Source organism: the organism of the source record quoted next, unplaced genomic scaffold (assembly GCF_019419815.1).
Source record: "Pyrus x bretschneideri cultivar Hongxiangsu unplaced genomic scaffold, Pyrus_bretschneideri_v1 Contig149, whole genome shotgun sequence".
Classification (NCBI taxonomy): Eukaryota; Viridiplantae; Streptophyta; class Magnoliopsida; order Rosales; family Rosaceae; genus Pyrus; species Pyrus x bretschneideri.
The window spans coordinates 126,683-147,852 of NW_025999445.1; the positions used below are offsets into that span (position 1 = coordinate 126,683).

A 21,170-nucleotide genomic window follows, 5' to 3' on the forward strand; every position below is an offset into this window, starting at 1 on the left:
AAGTGAAACAAACTCAAGAAATAGGTAGATGAATGAGTATAAACTAACTTGACAAACATGGACTTAGTTGAGCAATGGTGAAATCGAATCCCTAGTTTCATTTCCATTGATACTATCCCATTACATTAGTTGTTGATTCATTTATTTGTGTTTATTTCATATTCTCATGCTTTCAAGTTACAAAAACAAATCTGTTTATTTAGACTAGTTTGATTCATTTCCAAATCTGCCTAGTTTGTTTAGTTTGATTCATTTCTTATAGTTCTTGCAAAACAAGTAATTACATAGGTCCAATTAGTCCCTGTGGATTCGACACCCTTACTTATGCCATTATACTAAATATATTCTAGCATTAAGAAGGAAATATACATCAACATCATGCTGCCTACTCCGATGTAAGGTAGAGGATGCTCCTTGCAGGCCTAGCCACGAATGAACACTTCGCCTGAAAGGCTGTTCATGTTGATTATTAGAATATAGCCCCAACCGTGTATGTATGTTCGTTTGTGGGCCTAACCGATAGTGCACGCTCCTCCGCGCGCTAAGATAAAATTACTATCTCGGGAGCTAGTCGAGAATGTACACTGCCAGAAAGTTCGATTCGTGACTGGTCGAGTGGTTGCTTATCGGGACGCTGTTGGAGAGGTTTCTCATCTGCCCTTGTCTTACTTCAGGACACCTCATCTGGGGAACGTTACATCTCGGAGTGCTGCAAAAGTTAATTCACCAAGGTCGTCTGCTGTGTAAGGGCACTAGTCAACTCTATGACTTGTCGAGACAAGTACGGTTCACCATTTGGGTTGGAAAAGCTTGGACAGTATGCGTCACTGATAGGAGCATATTTAGGCGACTTAGTTAGCTTTTTTTTTTGTTGTTAGTTCATAGTTATTTTAGTATTTTAAGCTATTTTCGTGTGTTTATAGGTCCATATGGCTAAAGTAGCAAGAATGCGCATTTTGGAGCCTTTTGGAGCAAAATTGGACTTGGAATGGATAGCATATGCTTGGAGCAAAAGGAATGGACGAAATTGAAGACCTAAAGATGTTAGGATTCCTAATCAAAGAAGGATTTCTAATCAAAGAAGGTTTCCTACTTGAAGTAGGAAAGTTAAGCCAAGGTTTCCTATTTTGGTTTGACCTTTTCTAATTCTAAAAGCCCTAAGTTCCAGCAACATTGAAGGTCTCTTATGCATTTTAGGACACAAACTAAACCTTCCTTGCACCTATATTGCCTTTGCCGTGGCTTTCCCTAACTTTTCCTTTCCTTGCCGTGCAAGGGGATTGCTTATTCCCTATTTGTGTCCCAAGATCACATTCCTTTTTCACCCTAGTCAATGCCGCACCTTACATTCCTATTTTATCCTAAATCCTTGCCTAATTTCAGCCTTAAACACATTCTTTTTCCTACCCTTTTTCTTGCCGCATGTCACCTTCCTATTACCTTGAATTTCTGATCTTAATTACTTATTTTGAGGAGATTCTGACCCTTAATGCTCTTGGACAAAATAGCTAAGTTTCATTGACCTTTCCTAACACTTTGTTGCACCATACACACATCTATTCAGTCATATACACAATCAGCCATCATTCACGAGGACCACCAACCTTTGCCACAGCCTTTATTCACTCTTACATCATTCCCATACTTTCATACCTTCAACCACACACCTATACATTATTCCTACCCCTTGCCGCACTCTCTCACCAACCTAAATCCATTCCTAACCCAGAAACACATCTAAAACCATCCCTAAACCCTTGTGTTGCAGCATAGCAAGTAAGAAGAAAAGAAGAAGAAGCCTTAGACGTTTTGCATTCAAGTTGGATTGTTGGAACGTTTTTAGGTGTAATCTATCTTTTGTTATTCAATGTTTAATTCAAGTTTTCATTTTGTTGTGAACATGAGAGGCTAAACCCGTTTTAGTTAGGGGAGACTTTGAAACCATGATTATGTTTGTGATATGAATTGATTAATTCCAGTTGTGATTTCATAAATTGTGAGTGCAATTTACTTAAACGTTTGATGGATAACTTATTCTTGTATGTTGATTAGGGAGGCCTACTTAATTTACATGCTTGAATTTGGTGCTAGAATATAAGGGGGTTTCACACAATCGTTACAAACTTATATTCACAAGTAGTTAAGGTTGTTTTCACAATCATGTTAAGTAAAATTCCTAGCATGAGTATCATGATGTCATAGTTACGAATGCTTTGTCAATACTTATGATTTTCATAGAATGTAATGATCTTTGATTGTATCTCTGATGTCATGTAGGGAACTTTTGAAGAATGCTTTGGGTTGTCGAATGATGTCATCCAATCCAATAACTAAAGGAGAATTTGAGGGTTAATTAGTGATGTCACGGTTAATCTGGGGTGTTGAGGTTTATGGTTTATCGAAAAAGCAACTGGAAATCAATTTGTGTTCAAATGTATCATGTGTGGAAAAGAATCCTCTAGCTAGCTAATCATCCATAGTTTTCCCCCAAATTCATCCAAACTTTGCTTAAGTCTTTTAGTTACTTGTTTTTATCTTAAATTCATCAAAACCCTAATCCCCTTTACTTTGTTGTGTCAAATCTATCTTATTGTGTGTTTTTAAGTATTTTGAGTTAAAACCAATTCTATTTTCGTCCAAATTAAGTCCTAGAGTCTAGTTTGAGTCTATTTGATTGTTTTGTGTTATTTTGAGTTTTTTGAGTTTGTTTTGAGTCATATAAGTTTAGTTAAGAGTCTTTGAGTTTGTTTAAGTGTTTTTAAGCATATTTTTGTATCCTTGAGTCAGCTTTCATTAGATTAGCAATCCCTCCTAATCCCCGGCCTAGAACGATCCCTACTTACATCTTTACTACAATTGTCAATAAGAGGGTTTAATTTGAGTGCTATTATTTATCACATCAAATTTTTGGCGTCGTTGTCGGGGATCAGCAACTTTGCTAATCCCCCGTTGTTTCTTTTTGTTTCTTTTTCATATATTTTGTTTTAGTTGCTAACCTTTTCTTGTTTGTAGGTACTAGTTTATGACTCGTAGCTCTCAACCTGTTCGTGCAAACATCTTGGACTTTGACGACGATTTTGAGCGCACTTTGAGAATGAAGAGGAAGAAGCCAGAACTTAACCCATCAAGTTCTAGCTCGGCATCTGACTTTGAGGAGGAAGAACAGCCCACAGCAAGGGAGGAAGAAGAGGTATAAGTCATGGTAGCGGACAATCAAACAATCAAGGAGCTTTCCGCCTCGGGAATGTACAATGCCGCACCATTATGCATCCAATACCCTAGGGCGGCTCAAGACAAGACCGATGAATTTGAATTGGAATCTAGTTTGTTGCACCACATCCCAAAGTTCCATGGGCTGTCCATGGAGGATCCAAACAAGCATTTAAAAAAGTTCGAGGTGGTGTGTTCAAGTATGACTCCAATTAATGTTGATAGCAATACTTTGAAGATGAAAGCCTTTCCATTCTCTCTATTGGAAAAGGCTAAAGATTGGTTATATGAATTAGCACCCGGAACGGTCACTTCTTGGGAGAGCATGAAGAGGGCGTTTCTAGAGAAATTCTTCCCTGCTTCAAGAGTCATTCTCTTGAGGAAGAAAATTAGCATAATCCAACAAAGCCAAGGAAAGTCTTTTCTGGCGTATTATGAGCGTTTTAAAGCCTTTGTTCCATCATGTCCCCAACATCAAATGAAGGAGGAGCTTCTACTTCAATATTTCTATGAAGGCCTTCTTCCAATTGAAAGGCAAATGCTCGATGCTTCAGCGGGAGGTGCATTGGTGGACAAAACTCCTATGGTAGCCAAGACCCTAATTGCAAACCATGCTTAAAATGCACAACAATATGAAGGAATTGGGCAAAGAGACCCCCAACGGCAGCAAGTGCATGAGGTAAGTTCTACATCTAACATTCAATCTCAATTAGCTAATCTTACTTTTATTGTGTCTCAGATGGCCAAAGGAATGAGGATACAAGGACCAAGTGTATGTGGCGTGTGTTCTATCCAAGGACACCCTTCTAAAAAGTGCCCTCAATTGATTGAGAATGGGGGATGGGAGAGTGCGAATGCTATTGGATTTCCAAGCCAAAATCAGCCACAAAATGATCCCTATTCCAACACATACAATCTGGGTTGGAGAGATCATCCAAATTTCAAGTGGAGGGAGCCTCAACAATCTCAACAACAAGGAGGATTTAGGCAACAACCCCAGAGGTTCTACACCAAGCCATACGCACCAAATCAAGCCCAACCACAACCTGCCCAAAACAATCAAGGTAGTCTTTGGACAATGATACACTTATTAAGTTACTTACCAATTTGTCTCAGGGGCAAGAGAATCAAAACAAAGCCATGCAAAATCGAGACAAAAGGGTGGATCACTTAGAGAAACAAATTGGGTAGATAGCGGAGTTTGTAGGACAATTCCAAAACCAAGACAAACTCTCTAGTTCAACCATTGTCAATCCAAAGGGAGGATTCGAATCTGCCAAAGCAATCACATTGAGAAGTGGAAAAGAAGTTGGCACTAATCCAACATCATCCAAATCAAGGCCCAATGAAGATGAAAAGCTGCAATTGGAAGAAGAGGAGCAAAGCAAAGCCACGGCAAGGGTAGAAGCACCCTTGCCGCAACCTCTTAGGGACCCCAATTCATCCAATTCATCTAATTCGGCCAATATAGGTAAGTTGGGTTCAAATTCGATTAATTCTAACCCTATTCAACCCAATGTTCCTTTTCCTCGCAGATTTATGCAAGCAAAGAAAGAGGAGAATGACAAAGACATTCTTGAGATGTTTAGAAAAGTACAAGTCAATATTCCGCTCCTCGATGCCATCAAGCAAGTTCCCAAATATGCCAAATTCTTGAAGGAACTTTGCACCACAAGGATGAGGGTTTCAAATAAAGACGTAGTTAGGGTAAGTGAAAACGTTTCCGCTGTTTTACAAAGAAAGTTACCTCCAAAGTGCAAAGATCCAAGTAGCTTTACAATCCCTTACATTATTGACCAAACTAAGTTTGAATATGTTATGTTAGACTTAGGAGCTTCAATTAATGTCATGCCATATTCTATTTATGCATCCATGAACCTTGGAGAATTGAAAAATGATGGTGTGATTATTCAATTGGCCGATCGATCTAATGCCTATCCAAAGGGAGTTTTGGAAGATGTTTTAGTGTAGGTTAATAACTTGATCTTCCCGGCGGATTTCTATGTTCTTGGGATGGAAGAAACCACCCATTCCACATCCTTGCCGCTCTTTCTTGGAAGGCTATTCATGAAGACGGCCCGCACCAAGATCGATGTGTTTAAAGGAACTTTAACGATGGAATTTGATGGGAAAGTGATTGATTTTAATATTTCTGAAACCATGAGATTTCCTAATGATAATCAGTCATGCTTTTCTATTGATATCTTTGATTCATTGGCGCAGGAACATCTTGAACAATTGCATGAGGATGCACTTGAAACGGTCATTACAAGTGGAATAGAATTGACAAATCAAATGGTAGCACCAATAGCATCCCACGGCACCAATCTGGAATTCCATGCCGTGCCCCTTTGTGATGATGTAATTGAGGTGGTGGTTGCCCTAGAGTCATTGCCACGGCTCAATGGTAAGTCCTCAATCCCAATTTCAATTCTAATTTCAATTAACAAGTTGCTTCCTTCCATAGAAGAACCACCTACCCTTGAGCTTAAACCGTTACCAAACCATTTGAAGTATGTTTTCTTGGGCGAACACGAGACATTGCCCGTCATGGTGGCCTACTCACTCACGGCACAAGAAGAGGACAAGTTGGTAAGGGTTCTAAAGGAGCACAAAACAGCCATTGGGTGCACTTTGGCCGATATCAAGGGAATAAGCCCTACTACATGCATGCACCGTATACTCATAGAGGAGGGGGCTAAACCATCTAGAGAAGCTCAACGCCGACTCAACCCTCCAATGATGAAAATCGTGAAAAATGAGATTATCAAACTCCTTGATTGTGGCGTGATCTATCCCATCTCGGATAGTTGTTGGGTTTCACCGGTCCAAGTAGTTCCAAAGAAGTCCGAGTCACAATGGTGAAGAATGAAGAGAGTTTGCATTGATTATAGGAAGCTAAATGCCGCCACAAGGAAGGATCACTTCCCTTTGCCATTCATTGATCAAATGCTTGAAAGGTTAGCCGGCCATTCTTTTTATCGTTTTCTTGATGATTATTCGGGATATAATCAAATTGTCATAGCTTCGGATGATCAAGAAAATACCAATTTTACTTGTCCATTTGGTACTTTTGCTTATCGTCGTATGTCATTTGGTTTGTGCAATGCACCAGCCACCTTTCAAAGATGCATGGTAAGTATATTTTCTGATTATGTTAAGAAGATTATTGAGGTATTCATGGACGATTTTAGTGTATTTGGTGACTCATTTGACGATTGTTTGCATAATCTCACTTTAATCTTGAAAAGATGCATGGAAACTAACCTTGTTTTAAATTGGGAAAAAAGTCATTTCATGGTAAAACAAGGCTTAGTTTTGGGTCATATCATCTCTGAAAAAGGAATTGAAGTTGATAAATCAAAAATAGATCTTGTACGTTACTTACCCTCTCCTACTTCGATGAGAAAGGTTCGTTCTTTTCTTGGACATGCAGGATTCTATAGGCGATTTATCAAGGACTTTTCCAAGATTGCACAACCCATTTACCGTCTCCTACAAAAGGAAGTGTCCTTTGAATTCAACGAGTAGTGTGAGAAGGCATTCAAGCACATCAAGGAGTTGCTTACCACGGCACCAATCATAGTCCCACCAGATTGGAGCATGCTTTTTGAGCTAATGTGTGATGCATCCGATTATGCAATAGGGGCTGTTTTGGGCCAAAGGAAGAACAAGCAACCACATGTCATCTATTATGCATCCCAGACCTTGAATGATGCTCAATTAAACTACTCTACCACTGAAAAAGAACTTATTGCCGTTGTGTTTGCTTTAGATAAGTTTCGTTCATATTTACTTGGCACTAAAGTTGTTGTATATTCTGACTATGCAGCTTTGAAGTACTTATTCACCAAAAAGGAGGCCAAACCAAGGCTAATTCGATGGATGCTTCTCCTCCAAGAGTTTGATATTGAAATTAAAGACAAGAAAGGGAGTGAAAACGTGGTGGCTGACCATTTGAGTCGTTTGGTGTGCAATGAAGAGTCTTTACCCATCTAAGAGACATACCCTGATGAGCAATTGATGTCCATTAAGGTAAGTGAACCTTGGTATGCCGATTTGGTGAATTATTTGGTGTCAAAACGTGTTCCAAAGACCATAACCAAGCACTAACGTGATAAACTCAAGAAAGAGGCACAGTTTTATGTGTGGGATGACCCATATTTGTTGAAATATTGTGCAGATCAGATTCTTCATAGATGTGTGCATGATTGTGAGTTTAATTCAATTTTAACTTTTTGTCACACTTATGCATGTGGAAGACATTTTGCACACAACGCACAGCCCTTAAGGTGTTAGAATGTGGATTTTATTGGCCTACAATCTTTAAAGATGCTAGAACTTTTTGTTTAACTTGTGATCGTTGTCAAAGAATGGGCAATATAGGTGCAAGGGATCAAATGCCGCAAACCCCTATATTCAATGTTGAAATTTTTGATGTTTGGGGCATTGATTTCATGGGTCCTTTTCCTTCTTCATATGGTTTCACTTATATTTTGCTTGCGGTTGATTGGGACTCCAAATGGGTGAAAGCAAAAGTCACCCGTACTAATGATTCTAGAGTGGTTACAGATTTCATCAAAACTAACATCTTTTCTAGATTTGGGATGCCTAGAGTGCTTATTAGTGATGGAGGGTCTCATTTTTTGTAATCGCACCATTGAGGCGTTCTAAATGGATTGGCCCCTTTGTTATTACTAATGTTTTTTCATATGGTGCAGTTCAAATCCAGAGCTTGAGGAATGGGCATGAATTCAAGGTGAATGGGCATCGTTTGAAGCCATATTATGAAAGTATTGAAAGGCAGATTATGGAGGAAGTCACCCTCCATGTCGTGGGTTCCAATTGAGCCTAAGAAGAGGTTTCGCCCGGCTGCAAGACGTTAAAGCAAGCACTTCTTGGGAGGCAACCCATGCATTCAACTAAAGAGGACTTAGGCAATCCAATAATTCATTCCAATCTGATTTGCATTCCTAAACTCCTCTCTTTCTTGCTTTTATTTCATCATGCTAGTTAGTTTATGTTGTTTGCTTGAATGTGAGTTTTTGTTTGAAACATTGAGGACAATGTTTGATTTAAGTAGGGGGTAAACAAGTTGTTTTTGCATGATTTTCATGGGATTTTATCACCTATCACTTCTAATTGTTTCTCACTGTTTTAAGTGTTTTTAGTGTGTTTTGAAGTGTTTTAATGTGTTTGGATCAGAAAATATGAAAACTTTACAAAAAAAATTTGCAAAACAGTTTTGAAAACCCAAAAAGAGTTGTTTTTGTGTGTTTGTTTGTGTCTTAGGGTACCTTCCAACACAATGATGAGGATTTGGTTTTTAATTGCATGACTATTAAAGCAAGTTACAAACATGGATGGAAGTTTGATTTGCTTTTTGGTTTATGCTTGGTTATAGTTATAGTTTGCAAATTCACATGCAATCACAAAGAAAAAAAATTAGTTTTTGTAACATGCTTGAAGGAATGAACTCAAACTAACGCTACATCCCTGAGAGACTTGAGCCTAAACTTTGTTTGGAGAGTTATTAATCTTTGGATTATTGTTTTCTAAAGTCATTGCATGATCTCATTATTCTTTGCTTGGTTGCTACTTAGAATGCGTTTTCATCATTATAGTTCCAAATACTAGAACTCATGCCCATTTCATTCAAAGCATGATATTGATTGCATAACATACAATAAGATGAAGTTGCTAGTTAAACCAAAGTCAAAAAGCCTTATCCCTTTGCATTTGTATTGTAGGATTAACCCTTTTGAGCCTATTCAAGCCTTTTTTCTTTGTTAGCCACATTATCCTTACCTAGCCTAGATTAGGACTTTCTATACCCTTGTTCTTAAAGGATAGTAAGGCATGACTTAGAATGAATTCCTTTCGATCAACATATTGCAGAAAACAAGTGTGGGGGAATGTAAAAAGGCACGGCAAAAGAAAGAAACAAAAAAAGAAAAAAATGAGAAAAGTTGTGAAAAGAAAGAAAAAGAATTGAGAAATAAGTGAGAATGAACTCACAACTATTGGTTGTTGAAGAAAGGGTCCAAAAGTTTGAATTTGACCCTAAGTTTGTGTTAATCTTCACTTTGTGTTTAAAAGATGATTTCTGCCATCAAAAGTGAATTTAAGTGTCAATTTCATTACTTTGCTTCCTATGGCTTTAAGAACCTTTGCTTATCCTTTACCCTTCTTTGTTAGCCAATATCTTAGCCTTATTACAACCCTTGACTTCTATCTTAATGTTAGGTGTTCAATAGGTGGAGTTTGAAATTGGTATGAGCATATGGAATCCCTGGTTCTCATTCTAAGTAGTAGCATTCTATTCATGAGATCATATACATGTCATTGTCATAATTCCAGAAAATGCTTTCTTTGTTATAACATATGTGAGTGTTAGTCTACATGTTTACATCAATCTTCTCACATATACCTAGTGTAGGGAGTGTAGTCAGAAAATCTATGTGAAAATAGAGAGTATTCTAGTGAGGAACTGAGGAAATTCTTTAAGGCATGTTACTACATTCAAAATGTTGTTTTAATTGATTAAATGTGAACTAGTAAGTGGTAACTATGGTTAAGTGTTTGCTCAAGTGTAAAGAAAGCTAAAAACCATGGGAGTAGTGTTCTTTAATGTGTCATGTTCATTAGAAATCCCTGAGGTAAATGTTGGAAGGTCTAGAGTTTGTTTTTTTTTGTTAGTTTTGTTTGTTTTGTTTGTTTTGTTTTGCTTAAGGACTAGCAAAAGCTAAGTGTGGGGGAATTTGATAGGAGCATATTTAGGCGACTTAGTTAGCCTGTTTTCTTACATTTTTGTTGTTAGTTCTTATTATTTTAGTATTTTAAGCTATTTTCGTGTGTTTGTAGGTCCATATGGCTAAAGTAGCAAGAAGGTGCATTTTGGAGCCTTTTGGAGCAAAATTGGACTTGGAATGGATAGCATATGCTTGGAGCAAAAGGAATGGACAAATTTGAAGACCTAAAGATGTTAGGATTCCTAATCAAAGAAGGATTCCTATTTTGGTTTGACCTTTCCTAATCCTAAAAGCCCTAAGTTCCAGCAACATTGAAGGTCTCTTATGCATTTTAGGACACAAACTAAACCTTCCTTGCACCTATATTGCCCTTGCCATGGCTTGCCTTAACTTTTCATTTCCTTGTCGTGCAGGGGGGATTGCTTATTCCCTATTTTGTGTCCCAAGATCACATTCATTTTTCACCCTAGTCAATGCCACACCTTACATTCCTATTCTATCCTAAATCTTTGCCTAATTTCAGCCTTAAACACATTCTCTTTCCTTCCCTTTCTCTTGTCGCATGTCACCTTCCTATTACCTTGAATTTATGATCTTACTTACTTATTTTGAGGAGATTCTGACCCTTAATGCTCTTGGACAAAAATAGCTAAGTTTCATTGACCTTTCCTAACACTTTGCCACACCATACACACATCTATTCAGTCATATACACAATCAGCCATCATTCACGAGGACCACCAACCTTTGCCGCAGCCTTCATTCACTCTTACATCATTCCCATACTTCCATACCTTCAAACACACACATACCATTCCTACCCCTTGCCGCACTTCTTCACTAACCTAAATCCATTCCTAACCCAGAAACACATCTAAAACCATCCCTAAACCCTTGTGCCGCAGCATAGCAAGGAAGAAGAAGAGAAGAAGAAGCCTTGGACGTTTTGCATTCAAGTTGGATTGTTGGAACGTTTTTAGGTGTAATCTATCTTTTGTTATTCAATTTTTAATTCAAGTTTTCTTTGTTTTGTTGTGAACATGAAAGGCTAAACCCATTTTAGTTAGGGGAGACTTTGAAACCATGATTATGTTTGTGATATGAATTGATTAATTCCAGTTGTGATTTCATAAATTGTGAGTGCAATTTACTTAACCGTTTGATGGATAACTTATTCTTGTATGTTGATTAGGGAGGCCTGCTTAATTTGCATGCTTGAATTTGGTGCTAGAATATAAGGGAGTTTCACATAATCGTTACAAACGTATATTCACAAGTAGTTAAGGTTGTTTTCACAATCATGTTAAGTTAAATTCCTAGCATGAGTATCATGATGTCATAGTTACGAATGCTTTGTCAATACTTATGATTTTCATAGAATGTAATGATCTTTGATTGTATCTCTATTATGATGTCATGTAGGGAACTTTTGAAGAATGCTTTGGGTTATCGAATGATGTCATCCAATCTAATAACTAAAGGAGAATCTGAGGGTTAATTAGTGATGTCACGGTTAATCTGGGGTGTTGAGGTTCATGGTTTATCGAAAAAGCAACTGGAAATCAATTTGTGTTCAAATGTATCATGTGTGGAAAAGAATCCTCTAGCTGGCTAATCATCCATAGTTTTCCCCAAATTTGTCCAAACTTTGCTTAAGTCTTTTAGTTACTTGTTTTTATCTTCAATTCGTCAAAACCCTAATCCCCTTTACTTTGTTGTGTCAAATCTGTCCTATTGTGTGTTTTTGAGCATTTTGAGTCAAAACCAATTCTATTTTCGTCCAAATTAAGTCCTAGAGTCTAGTTTGTCTTTACTACAATTGTCAATAACAGGGTTTAATTTGAGTGCTATTATTTATCACATTAGGACACCTCATCTGGGGCACGTTTCATCTTAGAGCGCTGCAAGAGCTAATTCACCAAGGTCATCTACTATGTGAGGGCACTTGTTAACTCTATGACTTGTCGAAACAAGTATGGTTCGCCATTTGGGTTGGAAAGGCTTGGACGATATGCGTCACGTTGAGTAATGGAAGTATAATGGACTTCGAGTGCAAGATTTGAGTTGGGATATGTCAAATCTTACAGAAAAATGAGGTGAAAATATCCCTGGTTCAATCGTCGATCCAGAAATCTAAAGCCGGGACGGTTGAACCAGTCTTAGACCGATTTGGGCTGCTCCATGTGTAGCACACATGGGCGATGGGCTTAGGTTTGACTCGGGAGTACCTAGGCTCGCGCTGAGTCACAGCTCGGGCCGGCTTGCCTTGGGCATGGGCCTATGTGGTTTAGAGTGGAGCGGGGCGTTGGTTTGTCCTTGGCGCGGCTTAGCCCTGCGGGTCTTGGACCGCTGTCTTAGCAGCTGCACCTTGGGCCTGCTCCCGCTGGGCCATGTTAGGCTCTCTTATAGCGCAGGTCTCGGCTCGCTGCTCCAAAGCGGCGCGGGCCTACGCTTATGGCTACAAGGTGAAGCCCTCACCGTGGATTGTGGACTCATCAAGGGTTGCTACTGTGGTGGCTGCCACAATGGTGCCCTGAGTGGGTGGTGCCACTCCACTTGTCACTGAGTTGAGCCTTGTGGGGATCACCGTTGTCCAAATCCTTGAACATAGGAAGTTTCGTTTGTTGTGGTTTCCAAATTTCTAGTCATTGTACTTTTCTTTTACTTTTTTTCAAAGAATTTTAAGAATAAGAAGTACGAAAAATCTACAAATGAACAAGAAATCAGAAACTTTGAGCGAGAGTCTTCTTCGAGAGCGTGAATCAAGACTCTCAATGAAAGCACCAATTTGTGGATGCAAATTTTTGCCGTCTTCTCCTTTGACGAAAATACACTTGCAAAATAATAACACCTACGATCAAGGTCAAGAGCCTCATGCACCCATGATGAATGGGGGGCTTTGGCCGAAGAATCTCCAATGCCAAAGTTAGAATTTAAGAGAGAAAGTGTGTAGGGAATTTTTAGGGAGAGAATGAACTTAGCTTTTTAGTGGGGAAAATGGGACTATTTATAGGGGTGTGGCCGGCCCTAATATCTTGCAATTAATCTAGACAATTAATCCTAATTTAAATAGGATAATTGGGAGTTACCTTTTGAGTGGGGATTTGATGAGGAGTGATGAGAGGGATTTGAATAAATATCATTTTGATCACCTTTGACTCTTCCTTGATTGAGCCATTATTATTTGTTGCATGTGCGTGGCAATCCCGGTGTGCCTTGAGGGTAATTTTATCTTTTTTACCCAAAAGTCCATGCGTCGTCTCCATAATTTTCTTGATTATTTTTGGCTCCACAAAACCTACTTTCCCACTAACAACCAAATAATGACAATTATAATTTATTTAATTTATTTAATATTAAAAATGAACCAACATTCCCCCACTCATTTTTAATATTAGCTATGAAGAAAAGAAGGAAAATAATATTGGCCAAAGACGGATCATTATGCATCATGAAGGTGTGACTCTGCATTGAACCTCCATTTGTGAAACAATAATTGATAGGAGCATATTTATGCGACTTAAATGGCTTGTTCTCGTACATTTACGTTATGTTTCTTTAGTTATTTTAGTACTTTAAGCTATTTTCGTGTGTTTGTAGGTCCAAAGGGCTAAAGGAGCAAAAAGATGCATTTTGGAGACTTTTGGAGCACTTTTGGGCTAAGGACGGATAGCTTATGCTTGAAGCCAAAGTGTTGGACGAAATTGAAGACCTAATTGGAGCCAAAGTGTTGGAACCTTGTTCTCTTTAGTTTTAGGACATTTAAACCTTTCCTAATCCCAATCATGCCATGCATAACACACATCCATTCTAACACATTGTCATTGCACATGCATTTCCTTCATTAGTTAACCCACATGCACTTATCACTTATCATCACCACATATCATATCACTTAATCACTTATCACTTATCATCACCACTTAACCACTTATCATATCATAACCACATATCATATCACTTATCACTTATCACTTAACATATCATCCACCTACTTCACCTACAACATCCACTTCACCTACAACATCCACCTACTTCACCTACAACATCCACCTACTTCACCTACAACCTCCACTTACTTCACCAACCTCACACACTTACTTCACCTACAAATGACATAGCCATATGTTCCCTCCACTACTCCTATAAATACCCTTGCATTCATTCATTCATGATCATCTCATTTCATACACAACACATTACAAACACATTCTCCCTTCCCTAGCCGTGAGCTTCCCATCTCTCCCCTTATAATCCAAACACCATTTTTCCATTCCCCTTCCACTTCTCCACCACTCCTCTTCCATTCCACACTTCCATCCCCCAAACCAATTATCCCTAGACCTTATGCTACAATAAAGAGGAAGAGAAGAGAGCCTAAACGTTCATACAATTCAAGTTTGAGTTGTTGGAATGTTTAGGCGTTTCTTTGATTTCAATGTTTAATTTCAATTCTCTTTGTTTTGTATGAGGAACTAAACCCCCCTTTAGCTAGGGGGTGATTCGAAATATATGTTTATGCTTGCATTTTGATTTGATTACTTCTAATTACGTTTCATAAGTTGTGAATTCAATTTGTTTAACTGTTTTATTGATAACCTATTTATGTATGTTTATTGAGAGTGCACACTTAATTTTCATGCATGAATTTGACGCTAGAATATAAGTGAATTTCACCTAATCGTTATGAACTTATATTCACAAGTAGTGGAGGTTGCTTATAAACAATCGCGTTAAACGAATTCTTGGCATAAGTTTCATGCAATCATAGTAACGAATGCCTCGTCAACACTTATAGTTTTCAAAGAACTTAATGATTCTTGCTTGTATCTCTATTATGCAATTCATGTAGGGAACTTGTGAGGAATGCTTTGGGTTGTCGTATGCAATCATCCAATTCATTAACGTAAGGAAAACTTGACGGTTAATTTAAGCGGACCTAATTAACTTGGAGTGTTGAGAATTAATGATTTATTGAAATGCAATTGGAAATCGTTTTATTATGCAAGTATAACATGTATGGAGATGAACCCCTTAGCTAGCATTCATCCATTCAATTCCATCACATTCATATTTACATTCTGTCTAGTTTATTTAACTTGTTTCGTTATTTCAATTTTCGTATAAACTTAAATCCCCCTTTACTTTAATGTCAATTTAGTTAGAAATCATTTTAGTTTGTGTTTTTAAAAGCATTTTGAGTCTTTGGTTTGTCTTAGTGTTTTAAAGTTTAGTTTTACATTCTTTGAGTCTAGTTTAGTGTTTTATATTGTGTTTTTACGTTTTTGAGTCAAATCCAAGTGATTAACAATCCCTCCTAATCCCCGGTCCAGAACGATCCCTACTTATACATATACTACAATTTGACGAAAAGAGGGTTTAATTTGTGTGCGTATAAATTCACGCATCAAATTTTGGCGCCGTTGCCGGGGATTAGAAAATTTGCTAATCCCTTGGATTGTTTTATTTTCGTTTGTTTTTATTCCAGATTCTTAATGTTGTTTTGTTTCTTGTTCTAGGTACTAGTTTATGACTCGGAGTTCTCATCCGATTCGTAAACATATCCTGGAGTGATTGGGTTCTTCGTCCGGCTGCAAGACGTAAAAGAAAGCGCTACTTGGGAAGCAACCCAATGCATTTTGTTTAAAAAAAAAAAAAAAAAAAATAATAATAATAATAATAAAAGTGGCGAGGCTTCACAAAGGTTGTTTACTTAAAGACCCACTACGTGGCAAAACTCTTGAAGCGGAAGGCATCGAGACGGAAGGCATCGGGGCAGAAGACATAGGAGCGGAAGGCATCGGAGCTAGAGGCATCGAAGATAGAGCATTCGAGGCCTCAATACTTGGCCAAATGCTGGATGATCCAAGAAAAAGGTGCCTCTGGAGGAAAGACGAAAACCTTTGACCGTCACTTTGAATCCGACCTTCAGACTCTTGCAGTTCATCAAGCTTCCTCTTCATGCCCGTCGAATAGTTGTTGGCAAGCACGTGCAAACTTCTATTCTCATGCTTAAGCAGTTTGATCTCCTGCTTAAGACTTTCCACCTCTGCCATCAATGATTCCACCTGACGGGAGCGGGCAAGCAGGCGTTGGCCCATGTTGGACACAGAACTCGCACACTGAACACTAAGTGCGAGGGACTCTTGAACGGCCAACTCATCGGACCGTCCTGACAGCAGCCTACTATCTTTTGGAGTGAGGAGGTTCCTAGCTACTATTGTAGCTGTTGTGGCGTCCTGCATCACGGAGTCTTCACCTGTGAGAGGACCGTTAGAAGATAAGAAAGAAGGGCGCCATACGTTACCTTGACGCGGCGCGCCCGTATCACTGCTAAGGCTCAATTCCAAGCTAAGGTTCGATGGGTTTGCCATTTTTCAAAAGTGTTCAAAGAGAGGGGCGGATGGAGTTAATTCTCAAAGGGCCGGAGTCGATTTTCAAGAATGGGAATTCTTCAGAGTGTGTTTGTTGTGGTGATTGATAGCTCTATAAAAGCCAAGGCGACGCGTCCACCGATTCAAGAAGCCGGAATTTCCGGCGTAATTTAGGCGACGCTTTCTCGGCTTTTCTGAAGGCGCGTTCAACTTTGTCAAAAGATTTCTTCTTTTCAGACAACACGTGGAGGCCATCATCGCAACTACACATCTTTAGCCGACAAGCGTAAAGTTCGGCGACGCTTTCTCTGCTTTTCAGAAAACGCGTGCAGCTTTGTCAAAAGGAGCCGCATCTGCACTACCACGTGTCGTTCAGAAAGCGAAGGGGCGTCGTTCAGAAATCGAAGGGGCGCCTGCTCAGAAATCGAAAAAGCGTATTCAAAGATCGAAGAGGCGCCACTATTTCAAAAAGCCGAATTTGCGGGATCAAAACGTCTGTCGACAAGGGTAAAAGGTACCACCACTTGATATTATCTCTATATATGTCGACCTTCGTCTTTTATGGCAGGGCAAACCTGAAGAAAATGCCCAACTCTCTCTCACCTCTGAGGGCGCACTCCCAGCAAAGCCTTTCGAAATACTCAATTCTTTCTTCTTCCCCAAAGATGATACCAGATGCCTGGAGTACATATGACCCAGGAGGAAACGGCGGATTGAAGCATGTGCTGATTCATTCACCGCTTCTTCAAAGCAAAGGTATCTCATATCATCAAGGTCAAAAGCAAAAATATCTCATATCATGCTCTTTCCCTGTCTTTTTCTTTGTCCTTGTTCTTACTTGCATGGCAAAGTAAAAGAAGCAATCAGCCGGCACTTGGAGTCAGTCTACCGATCTGGAGCCAACTGCCTGGAATCTATTCCTGATTGCTTACCTAGTGTTGCTCTCGAGTAGTCATCTTCAACGGTTGATACACTTCCAGAGAAGGGACCACTCCTGCAAAGATTGAACAAAGAAACAGGTAACAGGAGGAAGCTCAGACCTTCGGGGGAGACCCTAAAAGGAATCCTGCTGCCCAGTTCAAGAGTAGCACAAAGGAAAATCAACGATGGGCGGAAACCAGTTCAAGAGTAAGCCTGTGGAATCACAAAGATCAAAGCCTCAATGCAATCACCAAGGAGAAGAGGGAATTTACACTCCATAACCAGATTTGCGTCCCTAAACTCTTCTCTTTGTTAATTACATTCTGCCATGTTTAGTATGTTTACTTATGTTTTGTGTGAACCATATGCTTAAAACATTGAGAACAATGTTTGATTTAAGTGTGGGGGGGTAACTAAGTTTATTTAATGCAAATTCGTGGGATTTTATCACCCATAACTTCAAATGTTGTTCCTTGCTGTTTTAAGGTGTTTTTAAGTTGTTTTAGAGTGTTTTAATGTGTTTTGTTTTATAACTCCGAAAATCACATAAAAATTTGAAAAACTTGTTTTAAAAACCCTAAAAAGAGTGTTTTGAGTCGTTTTTGTGTGTTTGTGTCTTAGGGTACCTTCCAACACAATGATAAGGATTTGGTTTATAATTGCATGACGGTTAGAAAGAGTTATAAACATAGAGAAAAGTTTGATTTACTCTTGGTATATGCTTGGTTATGGTTATATGTATGACTTCACATGCAATCATAAAAGAAAAATTCGTTTTTGTAACATGCTTGAAGGAAGGAACTCAAACAAACGCTACAACCCTGAGAGACTTGAGCCTATAACGTTCGTTGGAGAGTATAATCTGTGATTTCTTGTTTTCTAAAGTCGTTGCATGATCTCATTATTCTTTGCTTGGTTACTACTTAGAAGGCGTTTCATCATTTAGTTCCAAATGCTAGAACTCATGCCCATTTCATTCAAAGCATGTTATTGATTTGCATAACACATATTCAAGAAGAAGTTGTGTAGTGACCACCACCATAGCCAAATAGCCTTACTTCCCATACTTCGTATATGTTGTAAGTTTTAACCCCGTTGAGCCTCGTTTTGCCTTTATTCCTTGTTTACCCACATCACCCCTTACCTAGCTTAGAGTAGGACTTTCCTATACCCTTGTTCTTAAAGTTTAGTGAGCATGACTTAAATGAATTCCTTTTGAGTTACATTATGCAAGAAAATGAGTGTGGGGGAGTAAAAGTTTGTTCTTACGTTTATATGTATGTTTTGAGATTCAAAAGAAAAAGAAGAAGAAAAGAAAAAAACAAAAAAAAAAAAAAAAAAGGAGTGAAAATAAGTAAGAATGAACTCACGAGCGTTGATGGTTGAAGAAAGGGTCCAAAAAGTTGAATATGGCCCTAAGTTTTGTGTGATTTTCCCTTGGGTGTTCAAAATTGACTTCTGCGTTCTTAAGGGAATTCTAAGTGCCTAATTCAATACTTTGCTCACTATTGCTTTAAGAATGTTTGTTTATCCTTCACCTTTCATTGTTAGCCAAGACCCTAGCCCCGTTACTACCCTTTGACTTCTATATTGAGTGTTATGTATTTCAATTGTGGAGTTTGAACTTGGTATGAGCTTATGGTGTCACTGGTTCTTGCGTCTAAGTAGTAGCATTCCATTCATGAGATCATATCTAAACATGCTTATTAACTCCAGAAAATGCTTTCCTTATTATAACATATGTGAGTGTTCGTCTACATGTTTACATCAATCTTCTCACATATACCTAGTGTAGGGTGTGTAATCGGAAAATCTGTGTGAAAAACGAGAGTACATCTAGTAAGAAATTGAGGGAATTCTCTAAAGGCATGTTACTACATTTGAAATGTGTTTTAATTGCTTAATTGTGAACTAGTATGTGGTGACTATGATTAAGAATGTACTTAAGTGTAAAGATGGCTCAAATCTGTGAGAATAATGATTTTTAACTTGTCATGTGCATTGGAAGTCCCTGATACGATTGTTGGAAGGTGTAGGTTGTGTTTTGTTCTTTTTGTTTTGTTTTTCTGTTTTGCTCGAGGACTAGCAAAAGCTAAGTGTGGGGGTATTTGATAGGAGCATATTTATGCGACTTAAATGGCTTGTTCTCGTACATTTACGTTATGTTTCTTTAGTTATTTTAGTACTTTAAGCTATTTTCGTGTGTTTGTAGGTCCAAAGGGCTAAAGGAGCAAAAAGATGCATTTTGGAGACTTTTGGAGCACTTTTGGGCTAAGGACGGATAGCTTATGCTTGAAGCCAAAGTGTTGGACGAAATTGAAGACCTAATTGGAGCCAAAGTGTTGGAACCTTGTTCTCTTTAGTTTTAGGACATTTAAACCTTTCCTAATCCCAATCATGCCATGCATAACACACATCCATTCTAACACATTGTCATTGCACATGCATTTCCTTCATTAGTTAACCCACATGCACTTATCACTTATCATCACCACATATCATATCACTTAATCACTTATCACTTATCATCACCACTTAACCACTTATCATATCATAACCACATATCATATCACTTATCACTTATCACTTAACATATCATCCACCTACTTCACCTACAACATCCACTTCACCTACAACATCCACCTACTTCACCTACAACATCCACCTACTTCACCTACAACCTCCACTTACTTCACCAACCTCACACACTTACTTCACCTACAAATGACATAGCCATATGTTCCCTCCACTACTCCTATAAATACCCTTGCATTCATTCATTCATGATCATCTCATTTCATACACAACACATTACAAACACATTCTCCCTTCCCTAGCCGTGAGCTTCCCATCTCTCCCCTTATAATCCAAACACCATTTTTCCATTCCCCTTCCACTTCTCCACCACTCCTCTTCCATTCCACACTTCCATCCCCCAAACCAATTATCCCTAGACCTTATGCTACAATAAAGAGGAAGAGAAGAGAGCCTAAACGTTCATACAATTCAAGTTTGAGTTGTTGGAATGTTTAGGCGTTTCTTTGATTTCAATGTTTAATTTCAATTCTCTTTGTTTTGTATGAGGAACTAAACCCCCCTTTAGCTAGGGGGTGATTCGAAATATATGTTTATGCTTGCATTTTGATTTGATTACTTCTAATTACGTTTCATAAGTTGTGAATTCAATTTGTTTAACTGTTTTATTGATAACCTATTTATGTATGTTTATTGAGAGTGCACACTTAATTTTCATGCATGAATTTGACGCTAGAATATAAGTGAATTTCACCTAATCGTTATGAACTTATATTCACAAGTAGTGGAGGTTGCTTATAAACAATCGCGTTAAACGAATTCTTGGCATAAGTTTCATGCAATCATAGTAACGAATGCCTCGTCAACACTTATAGTTTTCAAAGAACTTAATGATTCTTGCTTGTATCTCTATTATGCAATTCATGTAGGGAACTTGTGAGGAATGCTTTGGGTTGTCGTATGCAATCATCCAATTCATTAACGTAAGGAAAACTTGACGGTTAATTTAAGCGGACCTAATTAACTTGGAGTGTTGAGAATTAATGATTTATTGAAATGCAATTGGAAATCGTTTTATTATGCAAGTATAACATGTATGGAGATGAACCCCTTAGCTAGCATTCATCCATTCAATTCCATCACATTCATATTTACATTCTGTCTAGTTTATTTAACTTGTTTCGTTATTTCAATTTTCGTATAAACTTAAATCCCCCTTTACTTTAATGTCAATTTAGTTAGAAATCATTTTAGTTTGTGTTTTTAAAAGCATTTTGAGTCTTTGGTTTGTCTTAGTGTTTTAAAGTTTAGTTTTACATTCTTTGAGTCTAGTTTAGTGTTTTATATTGTGTTTTTACGTTTTTGAGTCAAATCCAAG

At 38.3% G+C, this 21,170-nt stretch overlaps 1 pseudogene; it reads right to left on the minus strand.

The window, feature by feature from the left end:
• The window catches only part of LOC125475417, a 41,892-nt pseudogene that overhangs the window by 17,865 nt on the left and 2,857 nt on the right, over nt 1-21,170 (minus strand).